Source organism: Lissotriton vulgaris, chromosome 4_1 (genome assembly GCF_964263255.1).
Source record: "Lissotriton vulgaris chromosome 4_1, aLisVul1.2, whole genome shotgun sequence".
In the NCBI taxonomy this organism is placed as follows: Eukaryota; Metazoa; Chordata; class Amphibia; order Caudata; family Salamandridae; genus Lissotriton; species Lissotriton vulgaris.
The window spans coordinates 1,117,159,660-1,117,176,955 of NC_141691.1; positions in this window are offsets into that span (position 1 = coordinate 1,117,159,660).

Genomic DNA, 17,296 nt, shown 5'->3' on the forward strand with positions numbered 1-17,296 from the left:
AGCTTTTGGAGATATTCCCGCTTAGCGCGAATATCTCCAAAAGTTGGTAATAGGAGATAGCGATGTTAGCGACTGTTTTCAGTCTATAACATCTTGGCACGCCCACTTTGCATCTCATTAGTGATAAATATCACTGACATGCAAAGTGGGGCCCAAGATGGTCGCTATCTCTTACTAGCTGTCGCTAACTGGTGTTAGCGACAGCTTGGTAATAGGGAGATAATTTTATCTCCGCTTTCTTGGCTTTTAAAGCCAAAAAAGCGGAGATAAACCCCCTTGATAATATGCCCCCTAGACACTTGGATAGTCAATACCCTTGGGAGCACCGAAGTACTCGCGTTACCTCACCACAGTAGCGGGTGCATAGGTGTGAAGATGTGTCGGGTTTCGCCGTTGAAGCCTATGGAGCCTTGGAGAAAAGATGATGCAGGCGACCAGGAGGAAGATGTCCGGGTGGATCCAAGGGTGGATCGAGCAGAAAGAAGACCTGAAAGTAGAGGGGACAGAGTCTAGGTCACTAGCCAGTGACCGGGTGGAACCAGGAAGGAACCAGACATCGTCGAGGAGCAATTAGGTGCTGTTGTGAAGATTGTTGTTGCAGCCACGCGGACCAGGAGGCACCGAGGACAACCAGGTGCTGGAGAGGAGCTGTCCCACAAAGGTTCTCGCAGATGGAGGGGTTGGCTTCAAGATCAGAGCCAACAAGCCTAAGCAAAGGCAACCCACAAAGGATACACAAAAGGCTTCTGGTGCAGACCAGGAGGGTCTGAGGTACTTCACCTCTTCAGGGAAGCAAGGGCCAGTCTGGAGCAACCAGACCAGCGATGGATTTGTAAAAGGATCATCGCCATCGGGCTACTAGCCAACTGGCCAGCAACCGGACAATGCCTCCAGCAGAACTCAAGCAGAAGGGCCCCACACAGATCTCGTGGAATGTGGAGGGCTGGTCTTCAGTGCAGGTGGAGTTCAGTGTCGGGGTGTCTCAGTCCCCAGTGCACCGCCTCGAGGATGCCTCAGGAGCTGCGCTGTTAGCAAGTTGAAGACTTTCCAAGTTGCCTGGTTCCACGGGTTCCGACGGCTTACACGGGGCTCAGCTGTGCTGGAGTCGTGCAGTGGGGTCAGAGAGTTCCGGGAGTTGAGGTCTTGTCAGGCTCTGTGCTCGGGTTCCGGCGAGAATGGGGACAAAGCAAGCCGTCGAGTTGCTGGATGGTGCCTGGTTGCCCAGGGTGGTCACTCCTTGACCACTAGGGAGATTCTTCAATCTTCAGCTCAGATGAATGTCGAAGGGTCCAGAATTTCATTTCAAGTCGATTCAAGGATTAATCTAAAGTCTCCTGGGTCAGCTCCTACCTTTATACAACTAAAGGGGGCTGGTTTGCTCACTAGGTCCCTCCTATGGGTGGGACCAGGAAGGGGGGTGGTTACACCACCTTTCCTTTGTCCAGTTTCACGCCAGAGCTGGGGCTGGAGTGCCCCAGCAACCGGTTTGAACTGGGGTATGCATGAAGCACCTAGTGTGCTCCGGGCAGTGTCTCAATCTATTCAGCCCTCCCTGTCCCAATACACATCCTCCTCAAGCAGGAAACCTATTGTCCAAACCTCCGTGACTGGAAGGACTCCCAGCAGCAGGAGGTCAGATTTGTGTCTGTGGCAGCAGCATCCATTTTGTGATGCATGGGCTCTGGTTAACTTTAACCGGGATAGTCAGAACTAACATGTCTTCTCCCTCTAGAAGGGTGGAATGCTACCCCCGTTACCAGAATTGGTGAGGGGGTAGTATTCCAAAGCGTATGGCACCTTACACAACATGTTTGGATAAAGCCAAACCAAATTTAGTATTTAACTGCGAGGTTCATAATGCACTTAAGAGTATATTGTATGGCAATATCATAGAACAGCTATAAGGATATGGTTCCAAAAGCTGCAGACAGGCTCAGCTCATGTTAGAGCACCATCTCATACATAACCAAGCACTCTGCCTCCAGAATTGTTATGGCCTGCCATAGGAGTGACTTATAGGTTACTATGTGTCTATATGTAAGTAGGTATAGGAATACTACACCTAAGCAAGGGGTGGTTACACAACCTTGCCCCAGTTGAGTTATCAGCCAGTTGTGTCTATTTGAGTGGCCAGCCAGGAGTGGCATAATACATGCTGCAGCCCCTGGTAGGCCTTGGTTACACCTATGCCCTGAGTACCTATGGTACACTTCTACAGGGGCTGACAAGGTGAACCAATTCCCAATTGTGGATGTACCTAAAGTACATGGTGTGAATTTAGAGAGAGTGCATCTGTGCTGTGGATCTGATTAGCAGGCCCACAGCCATATCTAAGTCAAAAACCAGTAAAGCAAAGCAAAAAGTGGGGGTGACCATAGGAAGCAGACCCTACTCTCTTACAGGGTGGTGATGGACGGAGCATCTGAACCAATCAAACACTCACACCCAGTCAACAGATCTGGGCTTAATCCATCACCGTTCTTTAGCCCACTCTGCCACCCCAGTTCAGACATGGCCATATGCCAAATCAGTCTGACCCTGTGCCTCATGGGAACAGTCCAGCCCGAACTGCCAAGCCATGCCTTCCCTGGACCGGAAACAAGCTTCCTAGGACCGGTTTCTGGCATTCCAGCCGTCTTCAGCCAGGCTTGCTTGAATCCAGTGGCACAGTGAGCAAGGAACTCACGTCTGAGCATACCCTGCCAACTTATGGCGAACAAAGCAGTACAGAAGGGGGTGATGATAGATGGAGCATCTGAACCAATCAAACACTCACACCCAGTCAACAGATCTGGGTTTAATCCATCACCGTTCTTCAACCCACTCTGCCACCCCCGTAGCCTATGAACTGGGGTGGCAGAGTGGCACTCACCATGTTTTGTTACCCAAAATTCCTTGCAAATCTCACATTTCATAAAAAAAAACACTTTTTCCGCACATTTCTGTGATATGAAGCTCTGGAGTCTGTGGGGTGCCACAAATTTCCTTCCACCCTGCATTCCCCTAAGTCTCTTAATAAAGATGGTACCTCACTTCTGTGGGTAGGCCTGGTGCCCGCAACAGGAAGCATCCTTAAACATAATATGGAAACATTACAATTTTCCACTGGAAATTGACCCATTTCCTCTAATGTGGATGGGTGTGGATTTTAGGCCCTAGCTCATGTGGCACCTAGAGAAACCTAGCAAGCCTGCACATTTTTGAAAAATTGACAACTAGTGGAGTCAAGGGTGGTATGCCCTGTGTGTATTCCATGAGCTTTTCTTACTCAAAATACCCTGCAACGCTCAAACTTTGCCTGACATCATGCAGTTCCCTTATATTTCTGTGAAAAAACTTCCCGGAAGCTGCAGAAATCCAGCATTATCACCCAGCATTACCCCACTTGTGCCTGATAAAAACACAGTGCCACTTGTGTGGCTGGGCCTAGTGCCCACCACAGGAACAGATCAAACCAAGGTCAATGAGAGCCCTTGCAAGGGGCCTCTCATTGACCTCGGTTAGTTCCGTTACTGTTTCGGCCACTAGGCCCAACCACACAAGTGGTGCAGTATTTATATCAGTATACGTGGGCCAATACTGGTTGGTAGGAATGTTGTGGATTCCAGTGTATTCCCAAAGTTTCCATCACAGGAATGTAAGGAAAATGCCTGATTTCAGGCTATGGTTGAAGGTTTCCAGGGCGGTATGAGTACGAAAAACTCATGGGATTTGTGCAAGGCACACCACCCTGCAATACCCTGGTTGTTTAGTTTTCAAAAATATCTATGGTTGGTAGATTTCCAAGGGTGGTGGCCAAGCACGAGTCAAAATTCTGCAGCTACCCCTTTTGCTGATTTCTCCACGTAACACTTTAGGGCCTTTTGTGTCAAGGTCTCATGGCGCACCCACACAAGTGAGGTACCATTTTAACGGGAGACTTGGGGGAATGCTGTTTGGTAGGATAATGTTTGGTCCTTGCAGATTTCAGAGAAGTGAACATCCCAAAAATATGAGGAAAATGTTTATAATAAACGTTTGAGGTTTGCAGGGCATTATATTGATTAAGAACATTGTGTGCAAAGCACACCACCTGGGACTTCCCAGATGTCTAGTTTTCAGTACTGTTTGGGTCTGGTAGGTTTTTCCAGGTGCCAGTCTGCCCAAGCCCAAAAGTGCCCCATTCACCATTGCAAGTGGCTCGTGAGCACCCAAAATAATGAAATGTCCTCTTGCTTGCCATTGGATTGGGTGCTTTTGTCCGAATGGAAACAGAAAGACTATTAAGGTTACAGGAGTGAGGGTGGGGGGCCTGATGTTAGGATGGGCAAGACCCACCCGATTATTTTACTAAAAATGATAGATTCCCACCATACAGTGGGCTTTCTGTCCCGCAGGGCAAATTGGGGGCACACACTAATAAATACAAAACAATTTGGCAAGGAGTTTAATTGTGTTTTTGAACTACTGTGGGAAACAGCAGTTTCCCTTAGGGAACAGTGCTCATTACTTGCAGACTTCCTGTCTGCATCCTATTTCTAGTTTACTCATTGTGTTAGCCAACACATGTATGTAATGATAGCACCCCACTGTTAAGTTGGTTAAATTATTAATTGTGATAAATGCTAGAGAACTTGCGAGTGCACCCCATTATCTATTATTCTACTCACCCTTGCTACCACAACCAAAAATTCTACTGTCAGCTCGGTGCAGCATAATGAAATCCAACATTGATTTTGGCATCCCTGCACTCAAAACTGCATGTCATAAAGGTGAAGGGACTCACTTCCTAATCTACTCAAAACAGCAAATTCTCCATAAAAAAACAAGAAAATAGATGATGTAATACGCAATACCACAATGGTTTAAGAGCACTCAAAAGTCTTAGGCCAACTTCCAGAAGTTCACTACAGCAATCAAAATGACCAATTAGATATCCACCATAATAGAAGTTTCCAATAGATGTAACACTGCCAACACTACAAGAACCCTGGTAGGAGGAATCACTAAGTTCCTAATTTATGGCATTTTCGCATAGGGCAGTGCAGTAGGGCACCTTGCTGTGCTGCCCTATGCCAAAATGAAGAGGCAGGAATACCCCTATTTAAGCAATGCAGGGCATTCCTGTCCGTTCTGCATGCACTAGCTTCGTTTTGGCAGCCTAGCACCAATGACAAAAAAGTGGGAAACCCAATATACCCTTGGAGGCTTGAGCGGAGAAGCTAATAGTAAGTAATAGATTTCATTCATTGATCTTATTCGGATTTGAATTATAGCTAGTGATTTGGGTGTTGAACTCACAGTAGTAATTCAACCTAGAAATCCATTAATCAATAAAATAATTCAAATAGAAATGTTTACATTTTAAAGAAGACGTGTATGTCTTTTATCAAAACAGATACAAATTTAATCTAGTCATAAATCAATAGGGTACATTCAGAAACAATAAAACACCATGATGGAGGAAATATAAAAGAACCTACAAATCATGAGTGTGTACATCTATTCCAAATACGTCAATCAAGGGAAAATGAATCTAAAACAGTAGATCACAATTCCTCTGAGACAATTAATGACGGGGAAATGGACGTAATAGTCGATGTTTCGGTCTGTAGTGGCAGGATCGTCCGTCAGACCATCTTCAGGACAAAGAGGTAATTGTTAAAAAAGAGTCCCTATATTCGAATAGGTGGTTCAGTATAGTACTTGTAGGTTAAATAAAGGGGGCCTTGTAGCTAGGCTCCTAAACATGCGGAAAAATCATTCTTAGATGTTTGTTCATTTAGTGTGGATGGCACGATAGGCAAACAGTATTCCTAACACACAACGTTTAAATGAATTGGTTGTGATATAAGTAGAATCTGTAGTCGTGATGAACACAAACACACAGTCGTAGATAAAAACAATGTATCCAGACACATACTGTGATCTGGAAAGTTATCTGCCGTTATTATGCAGGTACTTTAAGTGGTAATTTCACACAGCATTGCATCCAGTCAATACTCTCAGCAAGCGAGTTGGAAAAACAAACAAACAACGTCGCCCACTTCGTCCAGCTCTTTGTTATTCCGAATCACTGCTCCTTCTTTTCTCTTAACTGTTCTTTAGTTCAACCCCTCTTCTACCTAATCTCATTTTAACTTTGAAATGATGCAACTGTTGATCGATGTATCTTTGGTAAAAATGTGCTAATATTGACACATCTGTAAAAACAGTCAAAAGAAATTTTAAACAACATAATCTCTTTCCTAACTTAAATTGCAGTCACTTAGTAGTTAGCAAATTCGTTGACGAGATTACTCACTTAATCATCCTAAAATTCTTTAGTTTAGTCTCTACTACTTCAGTCAGATGTATCCCCAATGATAATTGAATATCTCTCAAGTTATTTAGAATAGGCTTGCTTTTATTCCTAGTATGTACACCCACAGGATTAACAAAAAAATTGGGTCTTAATAACTTCCTGACCTCAAGATGATCATTCATAAGGCAAATTGAGAGAGACATTGAATGCCAAATGTTGGCTGCCAGAGAAGAGACATTGAGCAACCTCCTAATCAGGAATATCAGATTTTTGGAATGGGTAGGAGTTGCAGGGAAAAAGAGAGGAGATCACGGGCATGAGAGTAAGGCACAATTTTAATTTAAATAAAAAGAGGACCAGACTTGTGAAAAGTTCTGTGAACAATGCACATAGCTTTGAAACAAATCTGCACAGGCATGGACATCCAGTGAAGTTTGGCAAGATGCTGCAAAATGTGCATGTATTTAGAAAGATTGAAGATGTTTCTGGCTGCTGGCTTCTGTGTATTGAATATGGTCGTGACACAAGTAGTTAGGCCTTTTTCTGGTATTCTCGGGGTAGTGTCCAGAAAGCTTTAGCTCGGTTGGTTTGTGGCTCTTTTTTTACAATTTTTGATGGTATTCTCTGGGTATGCCCGAAGTCTCAGCTTGGTGCGCAAATCTTTTGCTTGCGTCTTATAGTCTTGAGTTTTGCTAAAGTTACGTTGCAAGCGTAAACATTGACTGTAGGGGAGATTCTCCCTCAGGGGGCGAGGATGAAAACTTTTGTAAGAGAGTAGACTATTCTTTGCAGACGGTTTGAAAAAAGTTTTGGTATGCAGCGTCCCATTTTCTACAAAGATGGTGATGTCTAGGAAATATAGACTCCTATTGTTGGCTGTATAAGTGAATTTTAGCCACTCATCTCTGGTATTCACCAAGCTGTGGAATTCTGCTAGGCTCTCCTTGTTGCCTTCCCATATTAAGATGACATTGTCTATATAATACTTCCAGAACAGGATCTTTTGTTGGTAAGGGTTTGTGATACTTTGTATGTGTGTTTCTTCAAAGTCACTCACATAGAGACCTGCCACACTAGGGGCGAATGTGCTGCCCATGGAAGTCCTGTGGCATTGTTGGTATAACACATTGTTGTATTCAAAATAATTCTCTGTGAGAGCAAGCCTACAGCATTCTAGTACAATATGCCTGGGGGTCTTATGTGTCCACTGTGTGTTGAAAAGTAGTTTCTCTAATGTGTCAAGAGTATTCTGTTGGAAAAGACCCGTGTAGAGACTTTCTACATCAAGTCCTACAAGTAACATATTCTCTTCTGAATATGTTTTGTTTGTCAAGAGATTTAATAAATCTCTTGTGTCTTTAAGGTAGGTCGGGGTGTTCTGCACCAAAGGTTTCAGATATTGGTCAGCGAATTGGGACAATGGTTCGAGTACAGAACCTATCCCACTCACGATAGGTCTACCTTGTGGAGGTATGCGATTTTTGTGGGTTTTGGGTAGTGAATAGAAGTAGGGGATCCTTGGTGATGTTGCTTGGGGGAATTCTGCCTCATTCTTAGAGACCCAATTGTTTACTTCTGCTTTGTGTACCATCAGTCCAATCGTCTGCTGTAGACGTTCTGTGGGGTCGATTGTGATTTTCCTGTAGAATTTTTTTCATCAGATAATAGTGTTAGGCACTGTAGGTCATAGCTCTCTTTACTCAGTAGAACAATTCCTCCGCCTTTGTCCGTGGGTTTTATTACAATGTTGGCGTTGTCACGTAGTTCATTCAATGCTTGTTGTTCCGCATTTGAGGTGTTTTTGAATGGTTGGATTGTCTGGTTTTTCAGGTCGTATATTTCTTTCATTACTGCCTGTTCGAAGGTTAGAATTTCGATAGGGATTTGGTGGTTCATAGGGCAGAACTTGGATTTCCGACGTAGTGTGGTGTCTCCCTCAGTTTCGTAATCTTCTTGGTCATGGAAAAAGGCTTTCAGTTTCAACGTTCGGCAAAATGAAGCCATCTCACATTGTAATTTAAAGGTGTCTGGGGTGGGGGGGGGGGGAGGGGGGGGGGGGACAAAGCCCAGCCCTTTGTTCAGGTTGTTGGTTTGTTCTGTCGTTATAATTTATTCTGTCAAGTTGACGATGAGGTTGTGGCACTCGTTCCTGGTTTGGTTCCCGTCCTGCTCCTCGTGTGAACTTGTCGTTCTTGATCCGTCCAGGTTACTCCTTTGTGTCTGGTTTTCTGATTCGGACGGCCTCTCCCTAAAAAAGGGGGCCTTTGTGTGTAATCGTATCCCATTTGAGGTGGCATTGGGTGCCCCATCTGTGGAGGTCCATGAAAATATGGATTCATCGAGCCCGGAAAAGTGGGATTGAATGGTTGGCATGGTATGCCCTGTTGTTGGTTGCCTTGGTAATGGTTGTGCCACATGTTTGGTCTTCAGCAATTCATGCAGCGATATTGCCCTCTATTTCTTCTTGGGGTGTATGAGTCTTCGCCACTTCAGTCTGAGCCATCTGTGGAGGTTCCCGCGCTCGAATTGTCTGAACGATTGTCTGGCGCTTTATATTCATCATGACTGTAAGGGTGCATGCGTTCCATTGAAAAAAAATTCAGATCTTTCCCAAACTTTTTTATTTTTGTTTGTGTTAAGTATTCCTTTGTCTAGCTCATTTCTCAATTTATTTCCTTGAGTTTCTTTTTGTAGACAGATATATGCACCATATTTTTCAGTTTGGCTTCACTTATCTGGATCTTGACTGTGAGTTCATCTGTTAATCTTGTAGCTGTCTTAATGATCAGTACTAGGTAGTCTCTCGTGCATTTCCAAAAAATTGCTGACCAATCCTTTCTGAAAAGGATATCGTTGAGAAAAATGCAGGGGGCATTACTTACCCACAGGCCTTTTGGTGCTGTATTGGCGCGTAAGTATTCTGTCATAATAATGTCATGGACAGCAGTTCTTACTTGTTCTCTTTTTGTTTCTGTTAGTTCATCCCAATCAGAGGTTTGAGCCATAGTCAGAGAGATCCTTGTCTTGCAACAAAGATGGTAAAGAGAGAATTGCGTTAATTTCTTCCATTGTGTAGCTGAGTCCCAAATTTTCAGCCATGGCGCACTTCCTATTTGAGGTGCCTCCTATTAAGAAAAATAGAGATCTCTATTTGTGAAACGTACTCCCACAGCTGTGCGCTGCTAATACTATATTGAATCAGAGATGGGGAGAAGGAAGTCGTGATCCGTTCAGCTTCCTTGGTACATATTACAAAAAACCATGAGACGTTACTAGTGTCTAGGGCTACGTTGAAAATGCCCCGTGATTAATTTACATTTATCAAGCATGAGACATTACGAGTGTCTGGGCTTTTTATGATACTTTCCTTTTTTTGATCACTGATCACTGCTGGTTCCACCAGTGGTTAACCTCCTGGCACATGATTGAGGGTTTTTTATTGGTACCGCTGAACGACAGAACTAAAAACGCTGGTGACCCAGGACAAGTGATCCGTTCCCACCCTGATTTTTTGTATTATGTACCAAGGAAGCTGAACGGATCACAACTTCCTTCTCCCCCTCTCTGATTCAATATAGAGCTTACATTTAGGCCAGAGTTCCGAAAAAACAGATCAGGAACAATTCTTTCATATAGGAAATGACATCCAGGAAGTGGTAGGTAGACAGGAAATACATCACAGGAAGTTATCAACAGCTATTTTGTGTCCATTCTGAGTCATCCTCATACACGATCAGATCCTTTGCCATCCTGTTGTTCTGTAGCCGAGAAACCTGAAATGACAGTTTAAGAGAATGAAAAAAAAGCTAGAACAGACCATTAAATAAGATTTGGGCTGGGGAATGGGGGGACCTGGCACATCACCACATCCTAGGAGAGTTTGCTCATCCTTTGCATTATGGTACATGTAGTCCATATTTTGTGTTCAACACAAGAGTTGACTCTTGTGTTACTGTAAATTTGGGAGAAGCAGTGCTGTGTATCCCAGAATCATAATACCAGATTCACCCAGAAAATCATCACTCACGTTGGGGGCCCATCAGTTGTGGGGGAGTCAAATATGTTGGGGGCAAAACCAATAATACAATAGTTAGTTGTGTTTCAGATACACATTGTCAAAATGTCTGGGAATGTCTCTCAGAATATATACATCTAATCCTGGGAGTCAATGCATTCCTTAGAGATATCAACGACACTGACTGACATTGGCACATGACCTGATGAACTGTCAATCTTTTGACTCCTGTCAACAGCTGTGGTTTACATCCAGTTAGTGTAGCTTGCCAAGTAGTCCCAGGATTTAATTTCTGTAACAGAGTTGTAATTATCCAAGGTTCATCTTTAACGACAGACTGCCAAGCCACATTTAGTCCATAACACAACAGGTTGCTCATGTGAAAAAAGTGGCAACCATTTGATCAGACTTGCATACCCTGAACTCTTTTATGTGCAATGGCCTGGTTGCCCGGATTCAGAGCTAGCCGAGGTACAAGAGGTCTTTGTAAGCCACAAATTAAAGCTATGTTGTGCGAAACACAACAGGCTAATATAATCTTGCACACAACTTCAGGGGAGTACATCAGCACACCCCTGGTATGGTCAAGCCATCTGAATCGTGACTTCAAAAGACCAAAAGTGCGCTCTATGATTGCTCAAGTTCATATGTGTGCCCTATTGTACCTACGCTGAGGAACAGTGGTTGCACATCTGTATGGTGAGAGGAGTTGAGGGGAGAGTGCATACCCAGCATCCCCTGACAAGGGAAGATAGGACAATAGGTTCCATTTCCATCCTAAATTTTAAAAGAACATGATCTATACTTTGATACATGCAGTGTATGTTGAGGCCGTGTATGTGGCTTGATGATTCCTATTGTACAATGGTTGTTAATGCAAGGTGGCATTCATATATTTATTTTCCACATATCCCTCATTTTTAGTGCACGGTACTTACCCAGAAGCCACATATTGCCAAATTCTCCCACAGCCATCCGCCAGGCAAGAGGTGACATGCGGAATACAAAGCTGTCATGGGTACTGCCTAGAAACACTGCATGCACATCAGTGAGTCTCCCACTGGCATCGCAGACAATCTGTACATTGATGGAAAGCCATCGGTATCTGTTGCAGAAGATGTGTGCAATACAGCGGGTGGCTGCAGCGCCACATGGGTACAATCAATTGCACCCAGCTCACGTGAGAAGCAGGAAATGAGATAGAAATCCCTAGCTGTCCTTTGTCTACTATCCAGTGTATGAGGCATTCATATGTGGGGTGGGCTCTTGAATTGATGCAGCTCCGTTCCTTAAGTAAGCACCACAACTGGCTTGCCTGAGAGATGCCCACAAGGGCACTGGAGGCCCTTTGGAATGACCCCATAGAAAAGAAATGGAGAGCAGAAAGTATATTGAGATATGCTGGAATGGGATGGGAGCAGCAGGTCATAGAGTCAAGTTCCTGCTCCCACTCACATACCATCTCCAAGATGACTTCAGGAGGAAAACGGTATATGGCCCTGGCTGGACATTCCAAATAGGTTGATCCTTTGTCTGAATATCCTCTCTTCTCTCCTCAAGTCTTCTTGCCGCATGGCAAGGGACAAAGCAACAAACACATTCTGTGGCATATTGGAAGATTTGTGTGTCAGCTCTGATTTCATATGTGCTCCAGGGCTGGGATTGGCTGTTGGGCTGCAGTGTTTCAGCTGGGGCATGGTGGGGGTTGGTAGAAACTTGCACAAGTGTTTAGCTTTGAAGAAAATGATCCTCCAACCCGGAAGCAGAGATTAGGCCTGAGTGCGGAAATTCTGGCCCGAGAGCGGACATAAAGATAAGAGTTGTAAGTGACTTTTGGGAATACCAAAAGTCGTAAAGTTAGACTTTTGGCTTAGATTACCTTTGTGAAATGTCCCCACGGTATGGAGTATTTTTGTAGCGTACACAGTGCGTTGTGAGGCTGGTATTGAGCCAACACTTTACACTTTGTCCCAAAGGATAAGCCTGATTGCTTTGTGCCAAGCTACCCAAGGGTGAGCATGGCTTATTGGCTAAGTGTATCATACTCATCATCCTTTCTAGGATAGTTTGATTCTGTCTGGCTTCGATGCATCCCAGCCAGCCGGAAACTGCTGTGTCTAACAAGAACGAAAGACCGGCGGAACACTGCCGCCATCCCCAGCCATTTGCCAACCATCTCAACAGCGGTAAGGGCAAAGCAGCTGTCAGATGGAGATACAAACAAGGTCACTGCCATCTGAATTACAAGTTGGCTTTCTGTTGAGCCGACTGTAGCAGGAAGACTGCCAGCTTCGAGTCAGCAGAATTGAAGGATTTTGGGTGCATACTCACCCATTTCGTTTTCTTTCCATCAGTCTCTGACATGGTCCCCTTCCTCAAGGGATCCCCTTCACAGCAGCATCTTGAGCCCCTAAGAGAATGACCCTGTTGGTGCCGAAATGCAAATAAGTCAGATTTGCACTATTTGCCCATTGACTAGACTGGGCACATATGGTCCAGACTTCAGCAATGAAAAGTACTCATAGTAGGTATTTTTCCACTTGTGTCATGCATATGTGTACTTTTAACACTTGTGCAGGCAAAATATACACACCGCCATCGAAACATATGAAAAAATATTACTCCTCCATCATAACCAAACCCCAGTTGGTCCAACAGTGACATCATAATACGTCTGGCAGAAGACTGCCACTGCAACGGTCTCCATGGGACCACCACTGGCGCGGCGTGTCGGTAAGATAGCCAAACTCACAATTATTATTATTATTATTATTAATTGAGTTTTGTTAAGCGCAAACAACCCAGGGGCCTCGTAGTGCTAGGTATTGTCCCTTACTATTCTCCAGTAAAATCAGCTCAAGCCTATGCCTCAAGTTCCCAAGATCCTGCCTATTGGAAGAAAATCCACAATAGAATCTCCTAAGCAGGAGTGTGCTAGGAGCATTTCATAGTGCAATGCAATCAATCAATTGCAGACAATACTGCCCAGTTCAAATACACGATGCATTAATTGAAGCACATGATTTATAGTGTGCTGTATTTATGGCCCTATTGTGTAAAGAGGGCTTCTTAATGGGCAGCCTATAAAACTTAATTCCAAAAATGCACAATGGAATTGCTAGGTTTATTTACCAGTTATCTCAAGTACTTTGAATTGGGGTCTTCCTCACAACAGTCCTTATACTGTGAGACAGGTAAACAACTGCCTTCCAACCAACACTGTATATATAAAGTTTTTTTTTTATGATGAATTGCTCAACACTAACCTTTTCCCTATTATTTCCTTTCCTCCATGGCTATCAAAGCTACACTCCAGTGCAATGCAAGCCTAGGGTATCTACATGACCTGTGGGAGGGAGAGGTTGGTTGGAGGACTGTGACAAGGAAAATTGTAATCAGAGTAATGAAGATTACTAGTAAGAAAATGCTGTTGTTTCCCTTTTCCTTTGGTCATCCTTGTCACGGTATGTGAGAATGTCACAAGCCTAGTGATTGTTGACTTGTTTGAAAAATCAAAGTGCCCATGGAAATTACCACAACTCCCCCTGTGTACCAATATATAGATATATGTATGCTGCGGAAACAGTAACAAATACCACTGCCTCAGAAAAATCACCAACATCCCACATTGGAGTCCTGCATATCTCTGACATCGAAGTACCTTAAGCATGTGCCCAAAAGGTTCCCATTCTCTAGTTGACCTACGTAAAACACATAAGGAAAGAGGTAAACCCTCCATTGCTTATGCTGCTGAAACTGTTGACTTGATCTAGAGGCTGATAGTAGAGGTTCAGGGTTTATGACCTCTGACATTTGCACTAAATGTGAATAGTGAAGAACAGCAAGAACAAAAGCACGCTGTATGTGCCAAATATATTAGTAGCTCCCAACTAACATCCACCGTTTGTGGCGATCCTGGACGCCTGACCTACAGTCCTGTGGGCGCCGACCCACGAGGGTCCGGACTCCAGCGGTGCAATTTCCAACTCACGGACACATGCAGTGACATAGCTGCAGTTGATGGTGCAGGCCTGGTGTGCAGGGGACCGGCTTTCTCCTGTTTGCCCCGCGGCGCTGGCACCTGGTGTGGGAGCCTGTGTATGAGATCCAGGACCGATCTGATACCTTGAACTTTGGCCCGAAGCTGAAAGGGTGGAGGCCTGGTGAGTCGGGGGCGTCCCCGACCTCGAGTAGCAGGCCGGCCGCCCATAGGGAGACGCTGAGGACGCACAGGGCCCAGGTCGGGCCTCATAGAGAAGGTGGACTTTTTCAGTGCCACAACGCTAGAGTGGGGCCCGGGTAAATGGACGGTGAGAGCACACGGCCAAGCGCCCCGCACCAGCATCAGTGCGACCAGAACCGCCCGCGGCGTTGTCCTCGTGGAGTGATGGGCAATCCTGCATCACCCACCGGCTGCATCTGCAGACCTCGCAGGGATGACCCCGAGGTAGTATCGCCGCTGTAATTTGGGTGACAGCGTTTATCTGCCAGAGGGGTCAGATGCCTACCTCCATTGCTGGGCGATCGCCGTGGATCTGCATGGGCCCTTAGAGGGTGCCTGTGTATGAGCGCCAGGACTGCTCAGATACCTCGATTTTGGGCCCGGAGCTGAAGGGGGCTGATGCCTGGTGGGCCGGAAGCATCCCGAACCTTGAGTGGCAGGTCTACCGCCCAGAGGGAGATGCTGAGGACGCATGGGGCCCAGGTCGGGGCTCATAGATAAATGCCACGACTCCCAAGCAGGAGCGGGGTAAGCGGACAGTGAGAGCACAGAGCCCAGCATCCTGCGACAGCCTCGGCGTGATCAGAGTCGCCCACAGTGTCACCCTCGTGGAGTGACGGGCGATCTAGTATCACCCACCGATTGCATCTGCAGATGTCGCAGAGGTGACTCTGAGGTATCAACGCCGCAGCGATTTGGGTGACAGCGTATATCTGCTTGAGGGGTCGGATGCCTGCCTGCATCACTGGCCGTTTGCCGCGGGTCTGGCTGGGCCCTTAGATCGCACCATCGGCAGGGCCCTGCTGGCAGTTTGTGGTTCCCGCCATCCACCCCATGTGCAAGATCTCCTCCTGCGGCGCTGCCTTTGTAGTTGGCGGGTGGTACGGAAGGGGATCTGCCGACTGGTACAGGCACTCCCTACATTGCTCCCGGCGGATACTACAGGCACATTGTCTATGGAGGAGGCCTGAGTGCGTGCAGAGTCTCTGATACCACCCGCCTCACTCCTCAGGGCCTATCCTGCGCCTTGGTGTTGATGCTTAGTCGCGGTCCCTGCCAATAGCCACTCAGCCTGGGCGACGGTCGTAGCAGGTGCCACTGGTCTCCCCGGGCTTCCCTTCTATTCCACCTGCACGGTGAGCCGGAGTGGTCGAGACAGCACTTCCCCAGGCAGGGCTAGGTCACCAGATACCTGACCTCCATGATCAGCCTTGGGGTCTCACTTGGCATTCCTTGAGGGCCCGACTACTGGTCGGTATTCACCAGCTACGTATGGCCCCCGCCAAAGCACCAAAAGGCAAGCCTCTGAAGGAAATTTTTGGCCGCTCCCAATCTATTCCCAATATGGCAAGCAGCAGCTCAAGTAGTTCTTCGCTAACCGCAGTGACGCTCTGGGGGGAGAGCCGATTAACAAGGCTTTTCTGGATTCTCTGTTCTCTGCCCTTCGAGAAGATCTTCAGACAGTGAAGAAGGATCTCACTGCTGAGATCAAGGATATTTGCAGAGACATGGACAGTATTGGGGAGCGAGAGGCGATGCTGGAGGACCAAGGAGACAACATCGTGACTGGACTCTCTGTCTTATAACCAGAGATAGTACGACTGCACGACCAACACATGGAAATGCAGCTCCACCTGGAAGATCTAGAAAACCGTTCCCGCAGACATAACATCCGCATTCGGGGAGTTGGGAACGCAATCGTCACCAGCAATCTATTTGCGTTCACCGGGGGGCTGTTCAACTACATCTTGGGCAACCCGGCCGACCATGAGATCAAACTGGATAGAGCGCACAGGGTGGGTCTCCCGGGCATATAACACACCTCCAGCGAAAATTCTTTTCTGTGTACATGATTTTAAAACGAAAGAAGCTATTCTCTCCAAGGCGAGATCAATGCACCCCATCCATTTCCAAGAGCAATCGCCAGGGCTTTTCAAAGATTTGACGACAGTCACCTTACAACGGCGCCAACAGTTTCGACCAGTTACAGAACATCTCTGTCAAGCTGGGATATCCTACTCCTGGTGCCATCCCTTCAGATTTATCTTCAGGCACAATGGCAAACTGCTGCAACTTCATTCACTTACTGAAGCCTGTCACAGTTTGGGAATAACTCCACCGAGCAAGGGCGATGAATGCTGCAGCACACACTTTGGACCTGAGATCTCACCCTCGGGCTGGCAGACAAAGGGCAGACAGAGACAACACAGGCGCCGTGACAAAGCAGAAATCGACAAGGGTCAACAAGCTGCTCTTGAGACCACAATGGAGGCCACAGTGGAGTCCCAATCCGGGGACCCGTGAGGGGGCGGAAGAACCCGGTGTTCTTATTATGCTTTTCTGGGCGGGCGGGGCGGATGTCTCCTCAAATTGGTCACAATACGGGCCCCATTATAATGTTTTTCTGGTTATCAAGTGATGACGGACTCATGTTCCTATTGTTGCTCATCCTTTATTTTTCTGTTCTAGCTTGTTGCTGGGAACGGTTTATTGAGGGTTCCTTTTTTATTCTGGGTTTGGTGTTCCTCGTCCACCTTTCCTACATCTCCTTTGCCATTCAGAGAGTGCTTTCCCCCCGATTTGTATGCATTATTCTTCTTCTTATATCGGATGGCAGTACTGATTTCCTTTATAGCCCTCTTACACCTTTTACCTGACTGATGTCTCCCAACACACTCAAAATCCTCACATTGAACATGAGAGGTCTGAATAACCCCATTAAGCGCAGGGCTGTTCTTTCCTGCTTGGAACACACCAAAGTGGACATCTGCCTCTT